This window comes from Physella acuta, unplaced genomic scaffold (assembly GCF_028476545.2).
Source record: "Physella acuta isolate Inbredline_101_S28 unplaced genomic scaffold, ASM2847654v3 ptg000717l, whole genome shotgun sequence".
NCBI lineage: Eukaryota > Metazoa > Mollusca > Gastropoda > Physidae > Physella > Physella acuta.
In genome coordinates, this window is record NW_026732235.1 from 43995 (window position 1) to 61514 (window position 17520).

The 17520-nt window shown below is 42.1% G+C and overlaps 7 non-coding genes across 7 annotated transcripts; all 7 read right to left on the bottom strand.

Annotated features, from left to right (window-relative positions):
- Positions 1 to 249: 249 nt before the first annotated feature.
- LOC131949889 (U5 spliceosomal RNA) lies at positions 250 to 368 on the bottom strand. The gene has a single exon (XR_009388234.1). It is a non-coding gene; the product is annotated as a U5 spliceosomal RNA (small nuclear RNA).
- Positions 369 to 3890: 3522 nt separating this feature from the next.
- LOC131949891 (U5 spliceosomal RNA) lies at positions 3891 to 4009 on the bottom strand. Its single transcript, XR_009388236.1, has one exon. It is a non-coding gene; the product is annotated as a U5 spliceosomal RNA (small nuclear RNA).
- Positions 4010 to 4752: 743 nt separating this feature from the next.
- LOC131949892 (U5 spliceosomal RNA) lies at positions 4753 to 4871 on the bottom strand. The gene has a single exon (XR_009388237.1). It is a non-coding gene; the product is annotated as a U5 spliceosomal RNA (small nuclear RNA).
- Positions 4872 to 5614: 743 nt separating this feature from the next.
- Positions 5615 to 5733, bottom strand: LOC131949893 (U5 spliceosomal RNA). Its single transcript, XR_009388238.1, has one exon. It is a non-coding gene; the product is annotated as a U5 spliceosomal RNA (small nuclear RNA).
- A 746-nt stretch (positions 5734 to 6479) lies between these two features.
- Positions 6480 to 6598, bottom strand: LOC131949894 (U5 spliceosomal RNA). The gene has a single exon (XR_009388239.1). It is a non-coding gene; the product is annotated as a U5 spliceosomal RNA (small nuclear RNA).
- A 9089-nt stretch (positions 6599 to 15687) lies between these two features.
- On the bottom strand, positions 15688 to 15806 carry LOC131949895 (U5 spliceosomal RNA). The gene has a single exon (XR_009388240.1). It is a non-coding gene; the product is annotated as a U5 spliceosomal RNA (small nuclear RNA).
- A 743-nt stretch (positions 15807 to 16549) lies between these two features.
- Positions 16550 to 16668, bottom strand: LOC131949896 (U5 spliceosomal RNA). The gene has a single exon (XR_009388241.1). It is a non-coding gene; the product is annotated as a U5 spliceosomal RNA (small nuclear RNA).
- Positions 16669 to 17520: the final 852 nt, after the last annotated feature.

The following is a 17520-nucleotide window of genomic DNA, read 5'->3' on the forward strand; positions in this document are numbered from 1 at the left end:
CTAGACAGAACAGTAGTTGGTTTTGATTTGGTTCTTCGGCACTGAACCTAGACGTATTTGAAATCTTTTTTGATTTATGTACTCACTAATTATGCATGGCCATCAGACAAGAGTTGTCCGGTTCCGTCCAAGGCCACGGAAAAACGTGCCAAAGGAAACGAAACCTCCCAACGGCAGGGTTCATTTTCTATCCCAGGGTTAAAAACAACAAATTATGTAGTCACCCACTCATGTTTACATTGGAAATATTCACCCTACAGCGTAGGGCGTGAAAAATAGTCTTCTAAGACTCATTATAATGCTCCTCTCCACGGAAATCTTTAGTAAAAGGCGAAAGATTTACTCGATGTGAAGAGAAACCAGAGTGTCTGTCTGGGGGAAAATTTTCCGGTCTGCCCTAAACCGGATCAGCTGAAATCGCATGGTTTTCGGCTGACAGCAATGTGCCTCTGAAAACAAAAAGAGTTCGCCGCGGAGACTGTGTTGGTCGTACTGAAGGCTAGGCTACATCGTTCAGAACTCAGACCTGTCCGGTGGACAACGTTTCCCTTCTCCGCGAGCGCATTCCACCCGTGGACAAACGCTTACAAACCAATCCGACGATGACAGAAGATTGTCTCCCTTTAATACCAATCCAACTTAGCTCCCATGTACCTTTGAAATTATGCGATGGCGGGCCGCCTAGCTTTCTTGAGACTAAACTGTTAGGGGAAGTACACGTCACCCAACTAACAAAAAATAAAATGACGCCATTGCTTTGAGGCGCGTGACCGACTGTTGTTCTGCCAGCAGTCTGAACTGTTGTTTGTTGGAATCGAAACGAGTGAGTTGTTTAAAAAATAAATAAATAATAATAATAAAGTCTAGACAGAACAGTAGTTGGTTTTGATTTGGTTCTTCGGCACTGAACCTAGACGTATTTGAAATCTTTTTTGATTTATGTACTCACTAATTATGCATGGCCATCGGACAAGAGTTGTCCGGTTCCGTCCAAGGCCACGGAAAAACGTGCCAAAGGAAACGAAACCTCCCAACGGCAGGGTTCATTTTCTATCCCAGGGTTAAAAACAACAAATTATGTAGTCACCCACTCATGTTTACATTGGAAATATTCACCCTACAGCGTAGGGCGTGAAAAATAGTCTTCTAAGACTCATTATAATGCTCCTCTCCACGGAAATCTTTAGTAAAAGGCGAAATTTTTTTATTTTTATTTTTTTTTTATTTTTTTTTTTTTTTTTTTCTTTTTTTATAATGCTCCTCTCCACGGAAATCTTTAGTAAATTTTTTTTTTTTTTTTTTTATTTGCAATTTAAAACAAGTGCAACAACATCAGCATATTTTACATTTTTCTAAATGTTCTTAAAAAAAACATATCAAGATGAATTTACAAATGTATACACCTTTTTTTACTAAATTTTATCATCTAATGAAACCATTTTGTACGGATGAGCGTATTAATAATAAGTATGTACATGGTTATCATATTTGTTTTATATATGTTGTTATACAAAATTTTAAGGGATAATCAGTAAAAGGGGTTAAAGTAAAATGATAGTGTTGGAAACCGGATGAGGAGGGATTGCCAAAACTTGTTTAAGTGGTGAGTACAGCGTGTCATATTTGAAGAGTTGTCCTTCTCGCTGTTTATGTTCTGTCGTCTGCATATATGTACGAAATGGATCTGTCTGGGTTGAGGATGTAGAATATTTGATTGTGGCAGGGGTCGTTGTCGGGGTGCTGGTCGTTGAGGTGTTTTTCTATGTCGTATTTGGTGTATAGACTTGTTAGGCAGTATCCACACTGGAAGACAGCGGTGTCTGGGTGTTTTAGTACGTGGTGCTTTATTGCTCCTCTGCTCTTGATCAGATTGTTGCAATGCGGGCATTTACTCGTATCAGGATGGGAAGTTTTTGTATGTGTTTTACACTCGCTGGCAGTACTGAAACTGTGAAAGCAATAACCGCAGCTCTTGTCTTTTCCAGGAGTTAAAGGTTTGGGAATTTGAATTGGTTCAGTGGTAGTTTCTTGTTGTGGCTGAGTTTCTAAGGTGTTTGTCAGGCGATCGAAGATTTGATTCGCGGGTTTTTTTGTTAATTTTCCTTATTCTGTGGGGCTGATTTCATTTTTTCTTTTCATTGACGTGGTGTTATCTATTTCTGAATCTGGGCTTTGTGTTTCTCCAGTGTTTTGGAGTTTTGTTGATGTAGTTGGTGACTTCGGGTAAGCCGTACTTGGGATCGCTTTTTGGTTCGACAGGTTAGGGGTTACCAATGTTTGCTGCGGTGTGGCTGGCATGGGAGGTTGTGGAGTAGGTGGTGCCGCTGTTTGTGTTGATGGTTGATTCCTGGGCATTGTCTCTGGGTTGAGGACATGGCATTGATTGGTCCAATGCGATGTAGATGCGCAGGTTTGGCAGGCTTGCTTTCTGTCTTTGATGGCTATTAGAATGTTGAGTGATTTGTTTTTGTAGTTTATTTGTATGTAGTGGGGGATGGTTGCTGGACTGTCAGTGTATATGGAAAAGTTGCGGTTATTGGTGTGAGGAATTGTGTTTATGATTGGTTGTTTGTTGCTGTAAGGCTGTAGTGCTTGTATGAGTGTGTGATCGCTGAGTGTGGGTGGGACCCATCTAAGGGTACCGTTTATTTTGTCTTTTTCGTGTAGTGAGAAGTATAGTGTGTAGGGGCCGTATGTTTTGTGGGTATTGTGAAGCTTGGTGACGTCAAAGGTGATCGAAGAGAAATACCACGTATCTGCTCTTCCATAATTGAGGAGCAGGATTTGTTGGTCGCTAATAAGCTGACGTAGGATGTGTCCTCTCAGGTTGGGTTGTCCTGTTGAGTGGATGGTTACTTGAATGGTTGGCGAATCAGCAGTGTAGAGTTCCGGACATTCTTGATCAGGAAAGTTCAGGATGGCAGTTGTGGCTGAAAAGGGTTGGGCCCTGGATTTCATTAAACCACCCGAACCGTAGTCCGGGTGGCTCCTCCCCAAGTCTCTCGACCCAGGGGGAACATCCGAGGGCGCAACCCCTGTGGTGATGTGGACTATATTTGCATATGTCAGTTCTCTAGGAGATGACATGATTGGAAATCTTTAGTAAAAGGCGAAAGATTTACTCGATGTGAAGAGAAACCAGAGTGTCTGTCTGGCGGAAAATTTTCCGGTCTGCCCTAAACCGGATCAGCTGAAATCGCATGGTTTTCGGCTGACAGCAATGTGCCTCTGAAAACAAAAAGAGTTCGCCGCGGAGACTGTGTTGGTCGTACTGAAGGCTAGGCTACATCGTTCAGAACTCAGACCTGTCCGGTGGACAACGTTTCCCTTCTCCGCGAGCGCATTCCACCCGTGGACAAACGCTTACAAACCAATCCGACGATGACAGAAGATTGTCTCCCTTTAATACCAATCCAACTTAGCTCCCATGTACCTTTGAAATTATGCGATGGCGGGCCGCCTAGCTTTCTTGAGACTAAACTGTTAGGGGAAGTACACGTCACCCAACTAACAAAAAATAAAATGACGCCATTGCTTTGAGGCGCGTGACCGACTGTTGTTCTGCCAGCAGTCTGAACTGTTGTTTGTTGGAATCGAAACGAGTGAGTTGTTTAAAAATAAATAAATAATAATAATAAAGTCTAGACAGAACAGTAGTTGGTTTTGATTTGGTTCTTCGGCACTGAACCTAGACGTATTTGAAATCTTTTTTGATTTATGTACTCACTAATTATGCATGGCCATCGGACAAGAGTTGTCCGGTTCCGTCCAAGGCCACGGAAAAACGTGCCAAAGGAAACGAAACCTCCCAACGGCAGGGTTCATTTTCTATCCCAGGGTTAAAAAAAACAAATGATGTAGTCACCCACTCATGTTTACATTGGAAATATTCACCCTACAGCGTAGGGCGTGAAAAATAGTCTTCTAAGACTCATTATAATGCTCCTCTCCACGGAAATCTTTAGTAAAAGGCGAAAGATTTACTCGATGTGAAGAGAAACCAGAGTGTCTGTCTGGCGGAAAATTTTCCGGTCTGCCCTAAACCGGATCAGCTGAAATCGCATGGTTTTCGGCTGACAGCAATGTGCCTCTGAAAACAAAAAGAGTTCGCCGCGGAGACTGTGTTGGTCGTACTGAAGGCTAGGCTACATCGTTCAGAACTCAGACCTGTCCGGTGGACAACGTTTCCCTTCTCCGCGAGCGCATTCCACCCGTGGACAAACGCTTACAAACCAATCCGACGATGACAGAAGATTGTCTCCCTTTAATACCAATCCAACTTAGCTCCCATGTACCTTTGAAATTATGCGATGGCGGGCCGCCTAGTTTTCTTGAGACTAAACTGTTAGGGGAAGTACACGTCACCCAACTAACAAAAAATAAAATGACGCCATTGCTTTGAGGCGCGTGACCGACTGTTGTTCTGCCAGCAGTCTGAACTGTTGTTTGTTGGAATCGAAACGAGTGAGTTGTTTAAAAATAAATAAATAATAATAATAAAGTCTAGACAGAACAGTAGTTGGTTTTGATTTGGTTCTTCGGCACTGAACCTAGACGTATTTGAAATCTTTTTTGATTTATGTACTCACTAATTATGCATGGCCATCGGACAAGAGTTGTCCGGTTCCGTCCAAGGCCACGGAAAAACGTGCCAAAGGAAACGAAACCTCCCAACGGCAGGGTTCATTTTCTATCCCAGGGTTAAAAAAAACAAATGATGTAGTCACCCACTCATGTTTACATTGGAAATATTCACCCTACAGCGTAGGGCGTGAAAAATAGTCTTCTAAGACTCATTATAATGCTCCTCTCCACGGAAATCTTTAGTAAAAGGCGAAAGATTTACTCGATGTGAAGAGAAACCAGAGTGTCTGTCTGGCGGAAAATTTTCCGGTCTGCCCTAAACCGGATCAGCTGAAATCGCATGGTTTTCGGCTGACAGCAATGTGCCTCTGAAAACAAAAAGAGTTCGCCGCGGAGACTGTGTTGGTCGTACTGAAGGCTAGGCTACATCGTTCAGAACTCAGACCTGTCCGGTGGACAACGTTTCCCTTCTCCGCGAGCGCATTCCACCCGTGGACAAACGCTTACAAACCAATCCGACGATGACAGAAGATTGTCTCCCTTTAATACCAATCCAACTTAGCTCCCATGTACCTTTGAAATTATGCGATGGCGGGCCGCCTAGCTTTCTTGAGACTAAACTGTTAGGGGAAGTACACGTCACCCAACTAACAAAAAATAAAATGACGCCATTGCTTTGAGGCGCGTGACCGACTGTTGTTCTGCCAGCAGTCTGAACTGTTGTTTGTTGGAATCGAAACGAGTGAGTTGTTTAAAAATAAATAAATAATAATAATAAAGTCTAGACAGAACAGTAGTTGGTTTTGATTTGGTTCTTCGGCACTGAACCTAGACGTATTTGAAATCTTTTTTGATTTATGTACTCACTAATTATGCATGGCCATCGGACAAGAGTTGTCCGGTTCCGTCCAAGGCCACGGAAAAACGTGCCAAAGGAAACGAAACCTCCCAACGGCAGGGTTCATTTTCTATCCCAGGGTTAAAAACAACAAATTATGTAGTCACCCACTCATGTTTACATTGGAAATATTCACCCTACAGCGTAGGGCGTGAAAAATAGTCTTCTAAGACTCATTATAATGCTCCTCTCCACGGAAATCTTTAGTAAAAGGCGAAAGATTTACTCGATGTGAAGAGAAACCAGAGTGTCTGTCTGGCGGAAAATTTTCCGGTCTGCCCTAAACCGGATCAGCTGAAATCGCATGGTTTTCGGCTGACAGCAATGTGCCTCTGAAAACAAAAAGAGTTCGCCGCGGAGACTGTGTTGGTCGTACTGAGGGCTAGGCTACATCGTTCAGAACTCAGACCTGTCCGGTGGACAACGTTTCCCTTCTCCGCGAGCGCATTCCACCCGTGGACAAACGCTTACAAACCAATCCGACGATGACAGAAGATTGTCTCCCTTTAATACCAATCCAACTTAGCTCCCATGTACCTTTGAAATTATGCGATGGCGGGCCGCCTAGCTTTCTTGAGACTAAACTGTTAGGGGAAGTACACGTCACCCAACTAACAAAAAATAAAATGACGCCATTGCTTTGAGGCGCGTGACCGACTGTTGTCGTTCTGCCAGCAGTCTGAACTGTTGTTTGTTGGAATCGAAACGAGTGAGTTGTTTAAAAATAAATAAATAATAATAATAAAGTCTAGACAGAACAGTAGTTGGTTTTGATTTGGTTCTTCGGCACTGAACCTAGACGTATTTGAAATCTTTTTTGATTTATGTACTCACTAATTATGCATGGCCATCGGACAAGAGTTGTCCGGTTCCGTCCAAGGCCACGGAAAAACGTGCCAAAGGAAACGAAACCTCCCAACGGCAGGGTTCATTTTCTATCCCAGGGTTAAAAACAACAAATGATGTAGTCACCCACTCATGTTTACATTGGAAATATTCACCCTACAGCGTAGGGCGTGAAAAATAGTCTTCTAAGACTCATTATAATGCTCCTCTCCACGGAAATCTTTAGTAAAAGGCGAAAGATTTACTCGATGTGAAGAGAAACCAGAGTGTCTGTCTGGCGGAAAATTTTCCGGTCTGCCCTAAACCGGATCAGCTGAAATCGCATGGTTTTCGGCTGACAGCAATGTGCCTCTGAAAACAAAAAGAGTTCGCCGCGGAGACTGTGTTGGTCGTACTGAAGGCTAGGCTACATCGTTCAGAACTCAGACCTGTCCGGTGGACAACGTTTCCCTTCTCCGCGAGCGCATTCCACCCGTGGACAAACGCTTACAAACCAATCCGACGATGACAGAAGATTGTCTCCCTTTAATACCAATCCAACTTAGCTCCCATGTACCTTTGAAATTATGCGATGGCGGGCCGCCTAGCTTTCTTGAGACTAAACTGTTAGGGGAAGTACACGTCACCCAACTAACAAAAAATAAAATGACGCCATTGCTTTGAGGCGCGTGACCGACTGTTGTTCTGCCAGCAGTCTGAACTGTTGTTTGTTGGAATCGAAACGAGTGAGTTGTTTAAAAATAAATAAATAATAATAATAAAGTCTAGACAGAACAGTAGTTGGTTTTGATTTGGTTCTTCGGCACTGAACCTAGACGTATTTGAAATCTTTTTTGATTTATGTACTCACTAATTATGCATGGCCATCGGACAAGAGTTGTCCGGTTCCGTCCAAGGCCACGGAAAAACGTGCCAAAGGAAACGAAACCTCCCAACGGCAGGGTTCATTTTCTATCCCAGGGTTAAAAACAACAAATTATGTAGTCACCCACTCATGTTTACATTGGAAATATTCACCCTACAGCGTAGGGCGTGAAAAATAGTCTTCTAAGACTCATTATAATGCTCCTCTCCACGGAAATCTTTAGTAAAAGGCGAAATTTTTTTATTTTTATTTTTTTTTTATTTTTTTTTTTTTTTTTTCTTTTTTTATAATGCTCCTCTCCACGGAAATCTTTAGTAAATTTTTTTTTTTTTTTTTTTATTTGCAATTTAAAACAAGTGCAACAACATCAGCATATTTTACATTTTTCTAAATGTTCTTAAAAAAAACATATCAAGATGAATTTACAAATGTATACACCTTTTTTTACTAAATTTTATCATCTAATGAAACCATTTTGTACGGATGAGCGTATTAATAATAAGTATGTACATGGTTATCATATTTGTTTTATATATGTTGTTATACAAAATTTTAAGGGATAATCAGTAAAAGGGGTTAAAGTAAAATGATAGTGTTGGAAACCGGATGAGGAGGGATTGCCAAAACTTGTTTAAGTGGTGAGTACAGCGTGTCATATTTGAAGAGTTGTCCTTCTCGCTGTTTATGTTCTGTCGTCTGCATATATGTACGAAATGGATCTGTCTGGGTTGAGGATGTAGAATATTTGATTGTGGCAGGGGTCGTTGTCGGGGTGCTGGTCGTTGAGGTGTTTTTCTATGTCGTATTTGGTGTATAGACTTGTTAGGCAGTATCCACACTGGAAGACAGCGGTGTCTGGGTGTTTTAGTACGTGGTGCTTTATTGCTCCTCTGCTCTTGATCAGATTGTTGCAATGCGGGCATTTACTCGTATCAGGATGGGAAGTTTTTGTATGTGTTTTACACTCGCTGGCAGTACTGAAACTGTGAAAGCAATAACCGCAGCTCTTGTCTTTTCCAGGAGTTAAAGGTTTGGGAATTTGAATTGGTTCAGTGGTAGTTTCTTGTTGTGGCTGAGTTTCTAAGGTGTTTGTCAGGCGATCGAAGATTTGATTCGCGGGTTTTTTTGTTAATTTTCCTTATTCTGTGGGGCTGATTTCATTTTTTCTTTTCATTGACGTGGTGTTATCTATTTCTGAATCTGGGCTTTGTGTTTCTCCAGTGTTTTGGAGTTTTGTTGATGTAGTTGGTGACTTCGGGTAAGCCGTACTTGGGATCGCTTTTTGGTTCGACAGGTTAGGGGTTACCAATGTTTGCTGCGGTGTGGCTGGCATGGGAGGTTGTGGAGTAGGTGGTGCCGCTGTTTGTGTTGATGGTTGATTCCTGGGCATTGTCTCTGGGTTGAGGACATGGCATTGATTGGTCCAATGCGATGTAGATGCGCAGGTTTGGCAGGCTTGCTTTCTGTCTTTGATGGCTATTAGAATGTTGAGTGATTTGTTTTTGTAGTTTATTTGTATGTAGTGGGGGATGGTTGCTGGACTGTCAGTGTATATGGAAAAGTTGCGGTTATTGGTGTGAGGAATTGTGTTTATGATTGGTTGTTTGTTGCTGTAAGGCTGTAGTGCTTGTATGAGTGTGTGATCGCTGAGTGTGGGTGGGACCCATCTAAGGGTACCGTTTATTTTGTCTTTTTCGTGTAGTGAGAAGTATAGTGTGTAGGGGCCGTATGTTTTGTGGGTATTGTGAAGCTTGGTGACGTCAAAGGTGATCGAAGAGAAATACCACGTATCTGCTCTTCCATAATTGAGGAGCAGGATTTGTTGGTCGCTAATAAGCTGACGTAGGATGTGTCCTCTCAGGTTGGGTTGTCCTGTTGAGTGGATGGTTACTTGAATGGTTGGCGAATCAGCAGTGTAGAGTTCCGGACATTCTTGATCAGGAAAGTTCAGGATGGCAGTTGTGGCTGAAAAGGGTTGGGCCCTGGATTTCATTAAACCACCCGAACCGTAGTCCGGGTGGCTCCTCCCCAAGTCTCTCGACCCAGGGGGAACATCCGAGGGCGCAACCCCTGTGGTGATGTGGACTATATTTGCATATGTCAGTTCTCTAGGAGATGACATGATTGGAAATCTTTAGTAAAAGGCGAAAGATTTACTCGATGTGAAGAGAAACCAGAGTGTCTGTCTGGCGGAAAATTTTCCGGTCTGCCCTAAACCGGATCAGCTGAAATCGCATGGTTTTCGGCTGACAGCAATGTGCCTCTGAAAACAAAAAGAGTTCGCCGCGGAGACTGTGTTGGTCGTACTGAAGGCTAGGCTACATCGTTCAGAACTCAGACCTGTCCGGTGGACAACGTTTCCCTTCTCCGCGAGCGCATTCCACCCGTGGACAAACGCTTACAAACCAATCCGACGATGACAGAAGATTGTCTCCCTTTAATACCAATCCAACTTAGCTCCCATGTACCTTTGAAATTATGCGATGGCGGGCCGCCTAGCTTTCTTGAGACTAAACTGTTAGGGGAAGTACACGTCACCCAACTAACAAAAAATAAAATGACGCCATTGCTTTGAGGCGCGTGACCGACTGTTGTTCTGCCAGCAGTCTGAACTGTTGTTTGTTGGAATCGAAACGAGTGAGTTGTTTAAAAATAAATAAATAATAATAATAAAGTCTAGACAGAACAGTAGTTGGTTTTGATTTGGTTCTTCGGCACTGAACCTAGACGTATTTGAAATCTTTTTTGATTTATGTACTCACTAATTATGCATGGCCATCGGACAAGAGTTGTCCGGTTCCGTCCAAGGCCACGGAAAAACGTGCCAAAGGAAACGAAACCTCCCAACGGCAGGGTTCATTTTCTATCCCAGGGTTAAAAAAAACAAATGATGTAGTCACCCACTCATGTTTACATTGGAAATATTCACCCTACAGCGTAGGGCGTGAAAAATAGTCTTCTAAGACTCATTATAATGCTCCTCTCCACGGAAATCTTTAGTTTTTTTTTTTTTTTTTTTTTTTTTTTTTTTTTTTTTTTTTTTTTTTTTTTTTTTTTTTTATAAAAGTTTATTTCTGAAAATATTTACATCAACATCAGCATAACATTGTACACATATTTGTTATACAAGGACATCAGTTGCATACATTTCTACAAAAACGTGGACTTCAACATTCACACATATTTGTTCATACTCTCACAAAAAATTGTCTTTAGTGTTTTGTTGGTAAATCTTTTCTTGTCATACTTCGCCTTGTTTCTTGCTTGCCAGATAGTCTGTCTGTATGTCGCTAAGGCATAAATGTTTTTGTCTCTCTCTGCAGCCACGGGCTTTTTGGGTACTTTGTTTAGAGTTATCGCCCCGTCGATAGTCAGGGCTTTATTATCTACCTTGATTTCTTCTTCTAGCGCCCGTTTCGCCATCTGTATTGTGGGGCATGTTAGGAATAAATGGGTTTCAGTCTCTCTGATATCTTGTCCACACAGTACACAACCTGTGTTTCTCTTCTTGTTAGCTGGCATAATTTGGTAGATCGGAGTCAAATTGAAGATTAGTCTGTATGTGATCTCCCTCGCTTTGGGTGTGGTGGATTTCCTATGAAGATTTCTAAAAGTCTCTGTTGTGTCTATATCGCTGTATATTTTGCACCATTGGATTCTGTTATGTAGTGGAGTGGCTAGTTTCTTTACTAGATGTGCGTAGGTCTTTCTTGTGTTTTCGTGTATAAATTTTTCATTCCCTTAAGGCTGGTTAGACATTCAATGTAGAAAGCGCTTAATCTCTCTCCTCCGAAATGCGGCGTGCTATTATTATGTTTGAGTATTTTGTTCAGTCTAAGTCCTAAATAGTAATGTGCTAGCGGATGATTTGGGGGGTCGCTGACTATTCTGCCGACGTGTTTTATTCTGAGTGAGTTGATTTTGGTTTGAATATCATGTAGGTTTATCCCTCCTTGTAATTTATGTTGAATTAACGTGCAGTGGTTAATGGTTCTGACTGTGTTCTTAAAAATGAATTCTCTGATTTTTTGATTGATTCCTTGAATGGTGCCTTTAGGGACGGTTGATGTTGTGGCTACATATATCAACTTGGGTGTTATATATCTGTTAACGATGGCCGCTCGTCCAAAGATGGTAGTTGCGCTATTTTTATATTTGTTTAGTTTGCTACTGATTTTGTCAGTCATCTTTTCCCAGGTTTCCTCATGTTTTCTATGGGGATCGTTCTCAAAAATTATTCCGTAAATTTTCAGTCTGTCAGTCGCTTTCAAGTTCAAAGGGTAAGTTTGCTTCTCCTTCCATCGTCCTAAGCCCATGATCTGTGTCTTGTCTAAATTTATTTTCGTGCCGCTTGCTTGTCCGAAATCTTGGAAGTGGTTGATTACTGCTATTAGAGATTTTTCTGTCTGTAGGCTAAATGTCGTGTCGTCAGCGTAAGCGAGAAGTTTTCTGTTCTGCGTGTTTGGACAGTCAATTCCTCTAATCTGTGTGTCGAGTCTAATTTTTTCCAAAAGGGGTTCTAATGTCAGTATATATAACACAGGAGACAAAGGGCAGCCTTGTCTGACAGATTTTTGAATTTGGAACGGTCTTGTGATGCATCTGTTGATTTGAAGGTGACTAACTGCATTTCTGTAAATAATGTCGATCCATGTGCATATGTAATTCCCCAGATTATTGGCTTCTATTATTTTAAGTAAAAAGCTGTGAGACACTCTATCAAAAGCCTTTTCTTGGTCAAGGCTCAGTAAAAAGGCTTGTGCTTCTTTTTCATGAGTATATTGGATGAGGTCCCTAATGTAGTGCGTATGGTTTAAGATGTTCCTTCCTGTGATGCTGCATTGCTGGTCTGTGTGCACTATTTTGTGGAGATAAGGCTCTAACTTTCTGACTAACGTTTTTGTTAAAATCTTGTAGTCTGTATTGAGTAGCGATATAGGTCTGTAGTTTTTCATCTGTTTTTCGTCAGTGTTTGGCTTGTGGATTAGGGTGATGAAAGATCTGTTGAAGTTTTCGTGGCACATTCTCTTGTCTGTCATGTCGTTGAACGTGTTTAACAAAAGTTGCCCTATTTCTGCAGTGAAAGTCTTGTAAAATTCTGCCGTTAATCCGTCGGGTCCAGGGGATTTGTTGTCTTTTAACAGACGTATTGTTTCTTCGATGTCCTTTATTGTGATAGGTTCATCCAGTTTTTCTCTGTCCGTGTCGTCTAGGCGTCGTGCGTTACGCAGGTACTCGTCTTCCTTGTCTCCCCTTGTTTGCTCTTTCCTGTACAGCTGCGTGTAGTATTGGTGAAACGCCTGAGTGATTTTACTTTCGTCTGTAGTCTCCTGGCCGTCCCTGTCCACGATACACTGAATGTTTTTGTTTTTCTGAGTGATTTGTTCGAGTATTATGTTGTGGTGTGTCGGGTCTTCTGTTCCTGCTATGTCCAACCTACTCCTCACTAAGGCTCCCTTGTATTTATATTTCCTAATTTCTTCCAGTTCGTCTTCGTACTTTGCCACTACATCTTCACCAGCATGGAATGATTTTAGTATGTGCAGGGTCTCTAAACATTCTTTCTCTTTATTCTGTCTCTCGCTCTTCAAATATGTTCCAATTCTAATGGATATTTCCTTGACTTCAATTTTGAAAGTTTCCCAAAGATCTATGAAATTAGTGCTTGGTTGAGTGGTTATGAATCTTGCTATCGTTTCCTTTATATTTGCGATGTATATAGGTTCTGTTAAAAGGGCGTTGTTTAGTTTCCAGTATGTGTTGCGTTGACGTGTGCTAACTGGTGAGTTTAACATCACCAGTGTCGCCTTGTGATCTGTGTACTGTAAAGTTCTTTTCAGGTGTACTACTTTCCTAATTGTGTTGTTTGTGTTGACATATACTCTGTCCAATCTTGAGTAACTTTTCCCTGACGGGCTACAGTATGTTGTCTCTATCTTATGTGGGTGTAGCTTCCTAAATGTGTCTACTAGATTAAACTGCTCTATTATTTTGTTTAATGACTGGATTTGTTCTCTGTCCTCTGCCATTCGTATTTCTTCTCTATCGTTTTGAACTATCAAGTCTTTCTTGTCTATCACTAGATTAAAATCCCCAGCCAGAATGATTGGCTTGTCCTTGTACTCTTTTTTCAGGGTACGTTTCAAATGCTTGTAGTAGAGTCTTTGTTCTAATTTGACCACGGGGGCGTATATGTTGACAATGGTGAACTGCGTGCTGTTGTCCCCGACTGTTATAATCACCAGTCTTCCATTCTCGTCGGTGTATGTTTGCAATGTCTTGTATTTGTCTGATGTTTTAATTATTGACGTTCCTTTGCAGTTCTCTCCTAAACTATGGTATGCTTCAGTTGTTTCGAAGCCTAAGCTACTTATAAATTTATCCGCATTATACTTATTTTTAAAATTAGTTTCTTGTAGAAGGATGTAGTCTGTTTTGAAGGTGTTTATGAGTGATATTATTAGGTCAGCTTTCTTTTTTGCCCCCTTGATGTTGATGGTTATCATTGTGAGTTGTCCTACATTAGTTTTATTCGTTGAACTAGCCATTCTTGTTGGTGTAATGTCGCATGTATCTATCTAGTGGTTGGTTTTTTCCCTGTGTGTTGTTTTGGTGAGTCACCGCTGGGTCGCTTGCCTGTCTTCACCTTGTCATCAGTTGATGTGTGTTTTGGCCTGGCTGAGTGGTCCTTGGGGTTCATGGTTAGGGCTGCTTTACCTTGCATGAACGCAGCAAACTGGCCGGTGTGTTTAGCGTTGTCGGTTGTTTGACTCATTGATGCCGTGGGTGTCTCTGGTGTTTCTTGTGTCAGTGTCGCTGTCGTGTCCTCTGTTGTATGTGTTATGGGTGTTGTCTTGGTTACTGCGGTCGCATATGAGGTGGTAGGCTTTAGAGGGTCTTCTTCGGTCGAATCTTGTCTGTCTATCATTCTCACCTCCTCTACAGCTTTCCCATCAACATATTTTTTGTCGTCCGTCAAGATGATGTCATCCCTTGATCTGATGTCTTCTCTTCTGCATTGGCCTGGGTGATGTCTGCTGGTGTGGCATAGATGGCAGTTTTGCCTTCTGCCTCTAAACAGAAGCAACATGGTGTGGGTAAGATCTCCCATTACCACTTCAAGATAATGGGGTAGTTTCTCAACCGGCATCTTAGAGTTGATGATTACCGCCCATCTATCTCCTTTTCTGAGAGGTTTAACAGTAATCTGAGTGTTGGGGATGACGAAATTTTCAACTATTTTTGTAACCGTGTCTTCGGTAAACGTCGGTGGTACCCAGTGGAGTTCACCGTACAACACAGGCTTGTCCACGTGGGTAAACACCACTTGTGTTATGCCGTAGTCATTGGTGGTGAATTCCCTCATGTGGAGAGTGGTGTACACTTCCTGACTTTTAAGGGTGACGTACCACTCTGTGGGCCGTCCTAGGTTGTAGACTTTTAAAATTTCATCAGGGTTTATTTTGGTGACAGCCTGAGTTACAATTTCGATAACTCTATCATCCACGTGGATGGTGCTTCCGGCTCTGAACTTTATTTCAACTTTTAAAGTTCTTGGAAGGTGTAGGCTGGTGGGTAGGCCAGGGATGGTAAGTTTAATGGTTGATGACATACTCACTGTGGTGTTTGAAATGTATCACAATTTAACACAGAACACAGTCCACGAAATTTAAATAAACACAAATCTTGAAACTAGGTCACGTTCAGTCAAAGGCGAAAGATTTACGCGTTGTGAAGAGAAACCAGAGTGTCTGTCTGGCGGAAAATTTTCCGGTCTGCCCTAAACCGGATCAGCTGAAATCGCATGGTTTTCGGCTGACAGCAATGTGCCTCTGAAAACAAAAAGAGTTCGCCGCGGAGACTGTGTTGGTCGTACTGAAGGCTAGGCTACATCGTTCAGAACTCAGACCTGTCCGGTGGACAACGTTTCCCTTCTCCGCGAGCGCATTCCACCCGTGGACAAACGCTTACAAACCAATCCGACGATGACAGAAGATTGTCTCCCTTTAATACCAATCCAACTTAGCTCCCATGTACCTTTGAAATTATGCGATGGCGGGCCGCCTAGCTTTCTTGAGACTAAACTGTTAGGGGAAGTACACGTCACCCAACTAACAAAAAATAAAATGACGCCATTGCTTTGAGGCGCGTGACCGACTGTTGTTCTGCCAGCAGTCTGAACTGTTGTTTGTTGGAATCGAAACGAGTGAGTTGTTTAAAAATAAATAAATAATAATAATAAAGTCTAGACAGAACAGTAGTTGGTTTTGATTTGGTTCTTCGGCACTGAACCTAGACGTATTTGAAATCTTTTTTGATTTATGTACTCACTAATTATGCATGGCCATCGGACAAGAGTTGTCCGGTTCCGTCCAAGGCCACGGAAAAACGTGCCAAAGGAAACGAAACCTCCCAACGGCAGGGTTCATTTTCTATCCCAGGGTTAAAAAAAACAAATGATGTAGTCACCCACTCATGTTTACATTGGAAATATTCACCCTACAGCGTAGGGCGTGAAAAATAGTCTTCTAAGACTCATTATAATGCTCCTCTCCACGGAAATCTTTAGTAAAAGGCGAAAGATTTACTCGATGTGAAGAGAAACCAGAGTGTCTGTCTGGCGGAAAATTTTCCGGTCTGCCCTAAACCGGATCAGCTGAAATCGCATGGTTTTCGGCTGACAGCAATGTGCCTCTGAAAACAAAAAGAGTTCGCCGCGGAGACTGTGTTGGTCGTACTGAAGGCTAGGCTACATCGTTCAGAACTCAGACCTGTCCGGTGGACAACGTTTCCCTTCTCCGCGAGCGCATTCCACCCGTGGACAAACGCTTACAAACCAATCCGACGATGACAGAAGATTGTCTCCCTTTAATACCAATCCAACTTAGCTCCCATGTACCTTTGAAATTATGCGATGGCGGGCCGCCTAGCTTTCTTGAGACTAAACTGTTAGGGGAAGTACACGTCACCCAACTAACAAAAAATAAAATGACGCCATTGCTTTGAGGCGCGTGACCGACTGTTGTTCTGCCAGCAGTCTGAACTGTTGTTTGTTGGAATCGAAACGAGTGAGTTGTTTAAAAATAAATAAATAATAATAATAAAGTCTAGACAGAACAGTAGTTGGTTTTGATTTGGTTCTTCGGCACTGAACCTAGACGTATTTGAAATCTTTTTTGATTTATGTACTCACTAATTATGCATGGCCATCGGACAAGAGTTGTCCGGTTCCGTCCAAGGCCACGGAAAAACGTGCCAAAGGAAACGAAACCTCCCAACGGCAGGGTTCATTTTCTATCCCAGGGTTAAAAACAACAAATTATGTAGTCACCCACTCATGTTTACATTGGAAATATTCACCCTACAGCGTAGGGCGTGAAAAATAGTCTTCTAAGACTCATTATAATGCTCCTCTCCACGGAAATCTTTAGTAAAAGGCGAAAGATTTACTCGATGTGAAGAGAAACCAGAGTGTCTGTCTGGCGGAAAATTTTCCGGTCTGCCCTAAACCGGATCAGCTGAAATCGCATGGTTTTCGGCTGACAGCAATGTGCCTCTGAAAACAAAAAGAGTTCGCCGCGGAGACTGTGTTGGTCGTACTGAGGGCTAGGCTACATCGTTCAGAACTCAGACCTGTCCGGTGGACAACGTTTCCCTTCTCCGCGAGCGCATTCCACCCGTGGACAAACGCTTACAAACCAATCCGACGATGACAGAAGATTGTCTCCCTTTAATACCAATCCAACTTAGCTCCCATGTACCTTTGAAATTATGCGATGGCGGGCCGCCTAGCTTTCTTGAGACTAAACTGTTAGGGGAAGTACACGTCACCCAACTAACAAAAAATAAAATGACGCCATTGCTTTGAGGCGCGTGACCGACTGTTGTCGTTCTGCCAGCAGTCTGAACTGTTGTTTGTTGGAATCGAAACGAGTGAGTTGTTTAAAAATAAATAAATAATAATAATAAAGTCTAGACAGAACAGTAGTTGGTTTTGATTTGGTTCTTCGGCACTGAACCTAGACGTATTTGAAATCTTTTTTGATTTATGTACTCACTAATTATGCATGGCCATCGGACAAGAGTTGTCCGGTTCCGTCCAAGGCCACGGAAAAACGTGCCAAAGGAAACGAAACCTCCCAACGGCAGGGTTCATTTTCTATCCCAGGGTTAAAAACAACAAATTATGTAGTCACCCACTCATGTTTACATTGGAAATATTCACCCTACAGCGTAGGGCGTGAAAAATAGTCTTCTAAGACTCATTATAATGCTCCTCTCCACGGAAATCTTTAGTTTTTTTTTTTTTTTTTTTTTTTTTTTTTTT